This window comes from Anabrus simplex, chromosome 2, assembly GCF_040414725.1.
Source record: "Anabrus simplex isolate iqAnaSimp1 chromosome 2, ASM4041472v1, whole genome shotgun sequence".
In the NCBI taxonomy this organism is placed as follows: domain Eukaryota; kingdom Metazoa; phylum Arthropoda; class Insecta; order Orthoptera; family Tettigoniidae; genus Anabrus; species Anabrus simplex.
The window spans coordinates 1198962831-1198976337 of NC_090266.1; the positions used below are offsets into that span (position 1 = coordinate 1198962831).

The following is a 13507-nucleotide window of genomic DNA, read 5'->3' on the forward strand; positions in this document are numbered from 1 at the left end:
CCCGACTCTCAGGACCACTTACTAGGCCACTCAGCTGATGCCCATGGTTCACGAACTAGGACGTGACTACAATAACCCACACCATACTCCACTAGCCCTAAAATTGTCAACCACCCCAATCCTATTGAGCACATTTGGGATGCTGTCGAGAGGGATATGTATCTTGATTTATAAATTTCATTTTTTCGTATTGATAGTTACCAATTGTCATAAAAGGAAAAGAAAGTTCCACCTGATCAATACTTTTTATTTACATATAATGCAGATTATCACATGTCTAGGACCGGTTTCGACCTCTTAACCAGGTCATCCTCAGCTACAATAGAATCTTATTTGCAATTTCACCTTATGCCTCATAAAGATCTTTATGACATACTCTATTGTTTAACAATATTTAAAATATTTTTATACTCTTGCTAAAAAATTTTAAAACATTACATCATAACTGAAATTGTGACAAAACAAGCTTATATCTTAATATACACATGCAATTGTAGCAGAATGAATTCGTCTTTAAGCTTATTGAGTGTAAATGTTTACCATAGGCGTTTTGCCTATTCAGTTGAAATAGGCCCCATTTTACAAATGTATAGTCATATTTGAGGGGAGCTTTGTTTATATTCGTGAATGTTATAGCAATGAACTACCAGTAAAATATACTAATTAACTAAAGTTGCAAATTGATAAAATGTTATATTACATGTTCACATTAATATATTAAGGTATGATAATGTACTTAGTAGACTAAATTGCATGTTGACTTCAATAAAATTTTACATATTCACATTAAAATGTTATGAAGTGTGACTAATGTACTTTGTGACAGTGAAAGTCTAAAATAGCTGTTGGCCTTAGTTCTTGCATTATATTATGTTGTTGCATTAAAATACTGCACAAATTTGCCTTTTACACAAAACATTAGATATCTGACACATTGTAAGATATGCTATATATGAATGTCTTTTTCCTTTTATGACAAAGGGATATGTAGACCCTGGATTTCAACAAATCTCCATATATTATGTGAGGCTGTACAATAACCTAATTCTTCCAGTGTCTTGTTGAGGCCGTGTCACCGTTCACTGCCGCCATCATCAGGGCGAAAGGTGGTCCTACACGCTACCAGCCGGGTATCTCTAATTCAATTGCTCATCAGTGTAAAACATCTAAAAATATCCAGCTTCTTGTTATATAATGCATGTGTTTTGTCCTAAACACTTACAACATTTGATTTAGGATCTACAGCAACTTTGGCCATATAGATGACCAACATAACATTTTACAACCCTATACTATTTTTGCAGGTTTTGCTACCAATCCTGCTTTTTCTTTGACACTGACCTGTTTGAATGACAATCTACAGGAATCAATATCACAATTATTTCACTTACCTGATTGAGGACCACAGGTCCAGCGCTGATCACTCAGTTTGAGCCCTGTTGTACACACGTATCTAATGTAAGGTAGCATTAGAGGGACCAGAAGAGAGCCTGTATTCAGTTCACAATATCTGGAAGTACAAGAAAATAACTTAGATTTCTTTAACTATAAACAAAGCAGTAGCAAACTTATGTTTAAAATACTGCTAAAATTATAACCGATGATTAGAAAGAACACAATATTTCAGTCGGATTTGAACCTCATATTTCAGGCATGTTTACTTACAGTACGCAGCACTAGCCAGTAGCAGCAGTGCTAAATTGTTTCAAATAAACATTTGCTTTCAAGCAAAGCAAACAAAGTAAAGCCATATTTCAGTACAGACGTCAATGGTAGAGGCTGCCTAGGCACCAAGCAGGATAGAGTGGTCAGCTATTTTCTCTGGCACATTTACCTGACATTTCTGATGTAAGCTGAGTGAATGTGCCATGGACTTAACACCAAACATCTCATCTTTCTTCTGTGCTTCGTTATGTTACAAATGATGATATTCAGGAGAGATTTATTAGGTTCATTAAGTAAGAGCCTCCGTGGCTCAGATGGCAGCGCGTCAGCCTCTCACCACTGGATACCGTGGTTCAAATCCCAGTCACTCCATGTGAGATTTGTGCTGGACAAAGCAGAGGCGGGACAGGTTTTTCTCCGGGTACTCCGGTTTTCCCTATCATCTTTCATTCCAGCAACACTCTCCATTCTCATTTCATAGCATCTATCAGTCATTACTAAATCACTTTGGGAGTGGCGACCCCATCTTACTAATAGCCTATATCTGATTCATTCATTCCATCCCTGACCCGGTCAATGACTGGAAAACAGGTTGTAGGTTTTCATTGATGTAAGTACTGATTGCTCTGCTGTTTCTCTGGCTGGCCATGATTTCAGTTTAATCAATGAATTCCAATTTAGTCACAAATTAGTTGCTCAAAAGTATGATAGGTGTTCTGCTATGGCTGGAGCACATAACAGTCTACAACAGATTATTCTTGCCAAATATCAGTCAACCTTATCTGTGCACTGCTGCGCACACATGTTAAACCTAGTAATAAAATAAACTGTTAAAGGTATTAAGGAATGCAAGGTATTCTTTGAAGCTCTATCTGGGTTCACAACAATTTTCTCAAGATCTTCAAAGAGAAAAGCTGCATTTCAGGCACTTACTACTGAGCATTTGCCATCAGTTCACCCGACCTGCTAGATATATACAGATCGTTTGGTTGAAGTAATATCAGAAGTAAAAAAAAAAAAAAAAAAGGACCTGAAGACATTCAAGACATTCTTCAAGTCAGTCATAAGCAACACTGGCATAAGATATTGTGCTGCCAAGGTCAATGAATTCAAGAGATTTCTGAATGACAAATGTCATAAATTTTATTTGTTTCGGAAGAAGTGCACAGACGAATATTTGTCAGTTTCGTTAAATAAATTTAGAGTTAAAAGGCAGCAAATTGGTGATGTGGAAATTGACAAACGGCAGACTGCATTGTAAAATACTGTACTTGATACAATGGTTAGACATGTAACGTACCATTTTTTGTCCCACATTCAATAAGCTGGAATTCCTTTCTCTTTTGGATTTTGACTTGTTTGAAAAATACATGGATTCTTTTCCTGCTTGGCCATTTGAGTATCTGGTTAAATCATGTGATAGCTACTTCAACGTCTTGGTACTCAAAACTGAGTTCTCGGCCATATACCCATCAACAGAATTTAAGAAGTCCTGCACACCAGAACTATAATCTATTCCTTCATACTTGTACTGCATACTAGAACTTTATAAATATTTAACATGTTCAGGATTAAACGTTGCATCACTGAAGTAACCAAACTATTTTCTTTAATATTGACTATTCCTGCTACTAGAGCCTCTATCGAACAATCCTTCTCGGCAATGAAGCAGATAAAAATTTAAGGAGTATGCAAGCACAAGAAAGATAATTAAAATTGTCACTAATTTCAATTGAGAAGAACCGCATGAAAAGCCGTAGGAAGAATACGGGGTTCCACGATTCTCTTACAGATATTTTTGCTGCCAAAAATTGCTGGATAGAGCTGTGTTATAAGGTGTAATATATGTAGATGTATGGAGAGGACTGACTGATGTAAGTTTAAAAACGCATGATTCTACTTGAACTTAAACATCCATACTTTGTTTTTATCCATGTTTCTACAAACTAGTGTTTTAACACTTTGATAAGGGTCACGTGCTGCCAATGGAGCACACTAACCCAGTGTGAAACATCTGATAAGGGTCCCAGCTCGGGGTTACAAATAAAGACCTCGATGGCATATACAGCGGAGAAGGTGGACTTTGGTACAGTGGAGATAGTGGAAGACTCCGGGATAAATACGTGTACAATCTAAAAAAGGCCAATGGCTTCAGGCAAGCGAGGTTCTTTAGGAGGACTGATGGTCCCTTGGTGGAAGTATTACCACAGAAGTCAATCTAGCAGTGTCTGCACTCCCTGTTAGGGGCGGCTACAATGTTTCCCTAAGTTAGGGGCTGCCTGAAAGAATCCTGGCAGTAGGTATAGAATGCCTTTAGATGTGGCGAGCCCATTGTATGAATAGCCTATAAAATGATTGAGAGCGAGCTGAGGTCTCGGAAATGGTTACGGTGCCCCTCCAAAAGCGACGTGCAGTTCCAGGTGTTCACGTCAATCAATCAATCAATCAATCAATCAATCAATCAATCAATCAATCAATCAATCAATCAATCAATCAATGCTGATTTGTATTTAGGGCAGTCACCCAGGTGGCAGATTCCCTATTTGTAGTTTTCCTAGCCTTTTCTTAAATGATTTCAAAGAAATTGGAAATTTATTGACCATCTCCCTTGGTAAGTTATTCTAATCTCTAACTCCCCTTCCTATAAATGAATATTTGCCCCAATTTGTCCTCTTGAATTCCAACTTTATCTTCATATTGTGATCTTTCCTACTTTCAAAGACGCCACTCAAACTTATTCATCTACTAATGTCATTCCACGCCATCACTCCGCTGACAGCTCGGAACATACCACTTACAAGTAATCAACTTCATTTTCCGTATCAAAATTTAATCACTAAGTTTTACAATATTTAAAATTCTTCCACCATTTTGATACTTTTTTTGCCTTTTGGCAAATTTTTTATTTGTCAACAGTACATGTTTCGTTCCTTATTTAGGAACATCCTCAGCTGTTATTGTAGCTTAGGTGAATTGCTAAGATTTTAAACATGTTAATTTGCAGGTACATTGATTCACTTAAAAATTACTAAAAATACCATTTAAATTAAATGATATTAAAAACCCCTACACTGTTTTTAATATCATTTAATTTAATTGGTATTTTTAGTAATTTTTTAGTGAATCAATGTACCTGCAAATTAACGTGTTTAAAAATCTTAGCAATTCACCTAAGCTACAATAACAGCTGAGGATGTTCCTAAATAAGGAACAAAACATGTATTGTTGACAAATAAAAAATTTGCCAAAAGGCAAAAAAATATCAAAACGGTGGAAGAATTTTAAATATTGTAAAACATACCACTTGGTCGAGCAGCTCGTCTTCTTTCTCCCAGTTCTTCCCAGCCCAAACTTAGCAACATTTTTGTACTGCTACTCTTTTGTCGGAAATCACCCAGAACAAATCGAGCTGCTTTCTTTGGATTTTTTCCAGTTCTTGAATCAGGTAATCCTGGTGAGGGTCCCATACACTGGAACCATACTCTAGTTGGGGTCTTAACAGAGACTTCTATGCTCTCTCCTTTACATCCTTACTACAACCCCTAAAAACCCTCATAACCAGGTGCAGAGATCTGTACCCTTTATTTACAATCCCATTTATGTGATTACCCCAATGAAGATTTTTCCTTATATTAACACCTAGATACTTACAATGATCCCCAAAAGGAACTTTCACCCCATCAACGCGGTAATTAAAACAGAGGACTTTTCCTATTTGTGAAACTCACAACCTGACATTTAACATTATCGAGGTCACGTTGCAGTTGCTCACAATCTTGTAACTTATTTATTACTCTATACAGAATAACATCATCTGCAAAAAGCCTTAACTCTGATTCCACTTCTTTACTCATATCATTTATATATATAAGAAAACATAACGGTCCAATAATACTGCACTGAGGAATTCCCCTCTTAATTATTACAGGGTCAGATAAAGCTTCGCCTACTCTAATTCTCTGAGATCTATTTTCTAGAAATATAGCAACCTATTCAGTCACTCTTTTGTCTAGTCCAACTGCACTCATTTTTCCCAGTAGTCTCCCATGATCCACCCTATCAAATGCTTTAGACAGGTCAATCGCGATACAGTCCATTTGACCTCCTGAATCCAAGATATCTGCTATATCTTGCTGGAATCCTACAAGTTGAGCTTCAGTGGAATAACCTTTCCTAAAACCGAACTGCCTTCTATCGAACCAGTTATAAATTTTGCAAACATGTCTTATATAATCAGAAAGAATGCCTTCCCAAAGCTTACATGCAATGCATGTCAAACTTGCTGGCCTGTAATTTTCAGCTTTATGTCTATCACCCTTTCCTTTGTACACAGGGGCTACTATAGCAACACTCCATTCATCTGGTATAGCTCTTCCAACCAAACAATAATCAAATAAGTACTTCAGATATGGTACTATATCCCAACCCATTGTCTTTAGAATACCCCAGAAATCTTATCAATTCCAGCTGCTTTTCTAGTTTTCAACTGTGTATCTTATTGTAAATGTCATTGTTATCATATGTAAATTTTAATGACTCTTTAGCATTAGTCACCTCCTCCATCTGGACATTATCTTTGTAACCAACAATCTTTACATACTGCTGACTGAATACTTCTGCCTTTTGACGATCCTCACATACATCCTCCCCTTGTTCAGTAATGATTCCTGGAATGTCCTTCTTGGAACCTGTTTCTGCCTTGAGGTAGATATACGCTTCCATTTCTCACTAAAATTTGTATGACTGCCAGTTATGCTTGCCATCATGTTATCCTTAGCTGACTTCTTTGCTAGATTCAATTTCCTAGTAAGTTCCTTCAATTTCTCCTTACTTCCACAGCCATTTCTAACTCTATTTCTTTCCAATCTGCACCTCCTTCCTAGTCTCTTTATTTCTCTATTATAATAAGGTGAGTCTTTACCATTCCTTACCGCCTTTAAAAAAAAAAATTTATATAAAGGAAATCAAATTATATATCGGCGCATCAAATGAACACAGGGATGAACGGGGCATGCAAATTAAGGTTACGGGGGACGACTCATTCATGGATACAAAATTTTGACTCCACAATAGGACTGGGAAGTGACAACTTAAATTCCATGGGCATACTGGACTAACTACAATAAAAAGATATGGAAACTGTTTCCTATTGAAATTGCAATGAGGAGCAATTTATTCACTTATTTTGCATACTACACATGATGACAATTATTACATTGGGACACTTCCATCCTGAAAAATAAATGACATACTACTTGGATTTACCTCACTACTCTGGTAGTGTAAAACATCTGGTGAATTCGCCCCAATTGGTTACTGGGGATCGAATTCACATCCGTATGAGTGAACGTTTCACCGCTGGAGATCTTATTTCGGAGACGAAGGCATGACAGTAACATTTTACCGTCATCTCCTCGTTCCGTTTGGACATGAGACACTTCCGGTATGTACATTCTGGTGAGCCGGACACCCACCGTGGAAATGTTATCGCCTCGAAAAAACGGGAATTTATAGTACGGACAAACTCTAGCCTATTATTTCCAGATTCACAAACACGCCAGGTAGAGTTCATTAACTCAAAGCCTATTTTAATATTTACACTTGTCAATACGACAAGAAGTACGGAAAGGTTCATTACTATGCTCTGACCATGAAGACATGTGCCGTCCGTGGGTTATCTACCGCTAACAATCTCCCCGTGAAAACCCAACATCTGGTTCTGAGCAGTTCGACACAGGATGACTGTCCCTATCATATCCTCCTATGATTATTAAATAATATCATTACCATTCTTTATCTGATCATTATCATATTCTGTGACTACCATAAATTAATTTATTATTATCATTAATTTCAATTATAATCCTGTATTCGATTATTATCATTTGTCATCCGGGATGATTATATGCCAACCCTTGCCGACGTTTCAAACGAAGGGTCGTTCTTCCTCGTAATTTATCCGCACAATTTAATGATCAGTTTCCTAATAAATATTATTATTATTATTATTATTATTCGTAACAATGAATCATCGCCCATTAAATATCTTAATTTCCTTTCATCATAATTATTATTCTCAAAATACTATTGCAAGTTCTTCATCTTCTGCTTCTTCAACTTTTCATTATTATTATTATTATTATTTCACGTTTACACTACCGTTAGCGATATTTATGGTTAAATGCCTAAACCTTTACAATTTCAGTCTACTTTGGCACTACGCAATTGATTTAAGACAAGATTCACTTGGGGTATTATTATTATTATTATTATTATTATTATTATTATTAAAAATGGAAAGATGATATTTTAATTTCCACTCTTTAGAATTTAGTCACATATGTTAAATCCCGTTATGAACCACTAAGATCTGCTTTATATCGGTCAGGACAACACGGTATTCGGGACCGTACCTTCAGTTTCGTACTGCTGTTAATTTATATGGGGACACACGTCCTCCCAAGACACATCTCACATCCTATGGCACATCGCGGCTGGGCAAACACCTCCAATGCCGGTGATTGCTAAATTATTCCTTCCAATTTGAAGTCCATTTCCTTTTATCGGAACTCTTCAAACATCTAATTCATAAATTAATCCTCGGTGCGTGGATTCTGCCACTAATAACACCGGAATATGCATTTTATATCATCTTAGGCCTTGAGATCCATCTATTTCATCATTACAAACAATACGGCTCAATTTATTTCACGCCGGATATACGTCCCTCATGACTTCCAACTCTAAATATGGGCTCAAACCATTCTGGGCTTTTAACATATCGTGACCATTCTAATTCACGTGCCTCTATCGCTTTTAAACAAATTTTAATGGTTAAAATAAAGTCCAAAAACGTGAAATAAAAAATTTACATAAAATCAAACTGATTACGCGAATGAAAGTCTTTAACGCTACATGTCATCTCCACATTGATTATTATTTGCACTAGCTAACTCACGAAGCACTGTAATTATTATTATTATTATTATACTTTAACTTGCAAACGCACAAAATATTATTATCATTATTATTAATTTACTTTCCTTTGCCAACTCACAAACATTATTATTATTTCTTTCTCGCAAACACACCGATCATTATTATTATTATATAGAACTTACAAACGCCCATAGCAGATGGAACATTATTATTATTAGTAGAAATCGTGATTATCGTAACCCGTAATCATCCTTGCTATAATACTTCAACTTCTCGCTCTTATTATTTTCATAAAAAAAAAAAAGTAGCTTCTTTTTCATTATTCTTCTTCTTCAAATATTCTCATTATTATTATTATTAGTTAAAAATCTCAAATTTTTCATTTCAACTCCCAACATCATTATTATGTCCAAAATATAAAAAAGTAGATTCTTCTTCTTCTTCTGCTTCTTCAAATATTTTTAATTATTATTTTTATTTTAATGACCTTCCGTATGCAACACAAATTTTACATCCTCTGGCACTTTCATAATCTGGCTTGTCTGGTAGAAAATATTCCTAACTAACATACAAATAATCACCGCAGTGATTCAAATCAAATAAATGGGTTAGCACAAAAAGGAATTTAACACTTGAAATGAACTTAAGTCAAAGTATTACAAACAGCATGCATTAATTGAAAGAAATATATCCCATATTTACATTATATACAACAAACAAATACTCAAATTAATTAATCTAACCCATTATTACGTTAATATAAATTAGTTCGTCCGTCTAACAAAAAAATTAAATCATGGACTCGGGAGGCGGACCATGTTAAGTAACCATAATTAATCTACATTGAACCCCGTTTAGTCGCGATAACATCCCCAAATATTAAATTTGTGTACTCATTCCTATGTAGAATTCCATTGTCTCGTAGCGGGAGATAGGCCTCACGGCCCCATAGTGATTTACTCGTCCATCATGTCGCACAATATAAAATTAACACAGCAAAACACTTCTGTGCGATTACCCATGATTAACACCTTATTACACTATTTTATACAAGAATACTAATTTTTAAAAAACACTTATAGGTGCGCCTAGACCCCTGACACTCGCACAATATATTCTTCATATAAGCCCGAAACACACGTCGTGACACATTACGATGAAGTGTCGTTCATTTGAACCGGCGCGTATCGTGTCTTCAACCGGCACTTCCGGGTTTATTTCTAAGCCGTCTTGATAATCGCCTAGCTCCTATAGTTCCCTGCTCGGATAGTTATTCACCGTCTATCTTGAGCTATTTACTTCAGGCTCCGCACACTGCCTTCCAAAGGTACTATCGGCGTTCCGTTAGTTATTTATTATTTAATCACATGACATTTATTAAATTCAACATACAGTTGTACTGATTATTTACACTCGGTACTATGGATAATCTCACTGTTCGTCTTCATTCTCCTAACAACTCACCGCACTTTCAGCTCTAACTGACTTCGAATGCGTCCCGAGGTACTGACTTACAGAGTCAACGTGTCAAAGTCTCAACTACTTCATACGACTGACACGACTGGTGACCGATAACAACTGGTGGCTGGTAAGAACTGGTTACTGGTAAGAACTGGTTGATGTGAGGTCCCACTACTGGTTATTTATGGACGACATGGTTTCCCGCCGGGGTCATCCGCGGTCATCTCCTAATGAGGGGGGTTGGTTATCCTAAATTGGCATATGCAGGTGGATTTTGATCCCTTGCTTTATCCTACTTAATAAACTGGCGATACACATTCATGTGTCGTATTCTGAACTCATATCATTCGGTGATCATGGAAATATCACTTAATTCCTGTCCTCCACCTTTTGCGCGCTAACTCGGCGTCCCTGATGGCGTGCTCATCTTGACCAATGGCGAGATAGCGTGGGTCATTTCCATGAATTCATTACTTTAATTTATTACGATTACAATTAATCAACATGGGAATGATATCCCAAAAATCCCCTCTATTCAATTATGTGGTTGGAATAATTTAATTATTGTTATCGGAGAAGCTAACTGGAGTTCACTCTGAGTTTTTCTTATGTTGGTTTATCTGCGGGCCTATGATAAATTTTTCTATTTGTCAACACCGCATCGGTTAGTTTAAAATCTCTTCCTTGCAACATGACAACACAAAATGCCTTGAGGCAGTGGAAAATAATGGTACGTCATATTCTTGGTATTGGTGCTGCCCCTGCTTGCCATTGTTCCGAAATACCTACTCTTTCACTTCCTTGTAGTCATTATTCTGTTGTTGTGAGCTCTAGATTTAATCCTCTTAGATTCTGACCAAGAAACATTCTCCCCATAATGACAAGCTTAACTGTGGCGACGGACAGTCGCGATATGTCTAGCTTATGTTGAAATCCTCCCGTCCACACAAAACTGACACTGTATTCCATTTAATATTCCTATATATCTGTATTTATCTTATAAAAAATCAAATCATGAAACTAGGGCCTATCTCATCCGGGTATAATATGGTACTGCCTAATAGTCCTACTTTTAAGACCTTCCTTTCTAACACATTTTTAAAATTTTTTTTTGCTAGTTGCTTTACGTCGCACCAACACAGATAGGTCTTATGGCGACGATGGGACAGGAAAGGGCTAGGAGTGGGAAGGAAAATGGGAAACCACGGAAAACCTTTTTCAGGGCTGACGACAGTGGGGTTCGAACCTACTATCTCCCGAATACTGGATAATATTTATTTTTAACTATGACAAAACAAAAAAAAAAAAAAAAAATTCATGATCACTAATGCCATCTATTACTTCGGTTTCTCTATAGAGCTCATCTGGTTTTACCAGCACCACATCCAGGATATTTTTCCCTCTAGTTCAGGGTTTCCCAACCTGGGGGGTGCGCCCCCCTAGGGGGGGCGTGGGGCTTTATCTGGGGGGCCGTGAAGAGATTTTAACTCGAATATTACAATTTTGTGTAATAAACATTTTTCGAATCTCTCCAAGTGATTGTCGCGCCAAGTCAATCGTTCAAAAGCACTGGTAATTGCCATCTGTCAGCACAAACCTCTGCGGAGCCGCGAGGTTGGAGGTGAAATAAGGAATTTGCTGTGTTGTGAGAAGCAAAATGTAGCCTGAGAGCAGGTGCGGGAACAAGACCACTCAACGCACGTTTAATTGCACACTTTGTGGACCTACTTGCGTGAATGTAAACTATGACCATACGCGACATGTTTCAACTCATCAACGATGTAGTAGTTGCTTTCATTTTCCAGTATTATTATTACATACTGTACAAGGTTTTTCTCATAAACAAAATATATTACATGAAGGAGATAATCGTATAAATGTCGGTATTAAATCAAATTGATCTAGTAGCGAGCACAACAGGAGATAAGGCAATAATGGTAGGCTTAATTATAATACATTTATTTAATATGACATGTCTGTCTTTCACAGCTAGCGTGAAATTCTATGTAGGCCTACTGGTATTTTGGGCTACAACTAATTAATGTTTAACCACAGCAATTAATGAAACAGTGACATTTTCTCACCAAAGATCTTAAGTGGCAATGAGTTACTACAGTCAGGAGTCGATATTAACTCTGAAGAACAAAGAAAATCGGAGTTTCAGAAGCAACAAATGTAGTGGAAGTTCCTCCTTCCCTCTCACCCTGCGGCATATAGACTCGTTTTGTGGGTAGCTCGTCCTTGAATGCTCTGTTCCCACCCCTACACATTCTTATTCTTCCCTTGCAGTCAAATTGGCGAGAGCTACATAGTACAACTGTCCCATCAGAGATGGCGTAGTAATGGCCATGACAAAACATCGCCGATACACCATCAGTGGCCAGGCCCTTCGACTGTTGATTCTGTGCCTCGCATACTTTCGCAGTGGACGTGTCTGTCAAGTTGTTTATTGTGCGTGTTGCGTATGCTTCGCTGTAAAAGTGCGACTGTGTGAATTGTGTTATTTAATACTGTGACTTTTTTTAATTGATAACGATGTCCAAGAAGAGACTGTACAATGATGACTACATTAAATATGGCTTCACAGTCGTTGAACGGAACAGAATACAACAGCCTCAATGCGTAATCTGCCACTGTGTTCTGAGTAACGATGCGATGAGGCCCGTGCGTTTGGAGAGACATTTAAACACGAATCATTCAGGCTTAAAAGACAAACCCACAGAATTTTTTGCAAACTAAACTCAACTCACTAAAACGTATGAAATTAGATTCATCGGGTACTTTTAACCAAGAAAATGAGAAAGCAGTGGAAGCATCATATGAACTAGCTCTTCTGATTGCCAAAGACAAAAAAGCACACACAATTGGGGGAACGTTAGTAAAGCCGTGTATGTTATTAGCTGCAAATATAGTTTTGGGTGAAGGGAGTCGGCAGAAATTGCCTAAAATTTCTCTTTCCAATAACACAGTGAAGTGCAGACTTCAAGAACTGTCAGAAGACATTAAAATGCAAATTTTGGAGAAGGTGAAAGCATCTCCAGTGTTTTCAATTCAGTGTGATGAAACAACCGATGTGGCCCATTGTTGTCAACTGATTGTATATTGTCGATTTGTTGACAGTGGAATTTTAAGAGAAGAAATGTTATTCTCCCAATGTTTGAAAACAACTTCGAAAGCTTGTGATGTGTTTTCTGCCATCAATAGTTTTTTCCAAGAACATGGACATTCCTGGGAAAATGTAGGGGGTATATGTATGGATGGTGCACCTGCTATGATTGGGTCAAGTTCTGGGTTTCTCAAATTGGCCAAAGATAAAAATCCAAACATCATGGGAACCCACTGTATGATTCACAGACAGGCTTTGGCGGCCAAAACCTTGCCCCAAGATTTTAATAACACACTAAAAGTCGCTATAAGAATTGTGAACTCTGTGAAGACAAGT

At 37.1% G+C, this 13507-nt stretch overlaps 1 protein-coding gene across 6 annotated transcripts in view; it reads right to left on the reverse strand.

The window, feature by feature from the left end:
• The window catches only part of Cp110 (Centriolar coiled coil protein 110kDa), a 446477-nt gene that overhangs the window by 403148 nt on the left and 29822 nt on the right, over nt 1-13507 (reverse strand). For all 6 annotated transcript variants that reach the window (XM_067142187.2, XM_067142186.2, XM_068226427.1 and 3 more), the window contains exon 2: nt 1392-1510. The gene's annotated coding sequence lies outside the window, so the exon portion shown is untranslated. The remainder of the gene's footprint in view (nt 1-1391; nt 1511-13507) is intronic.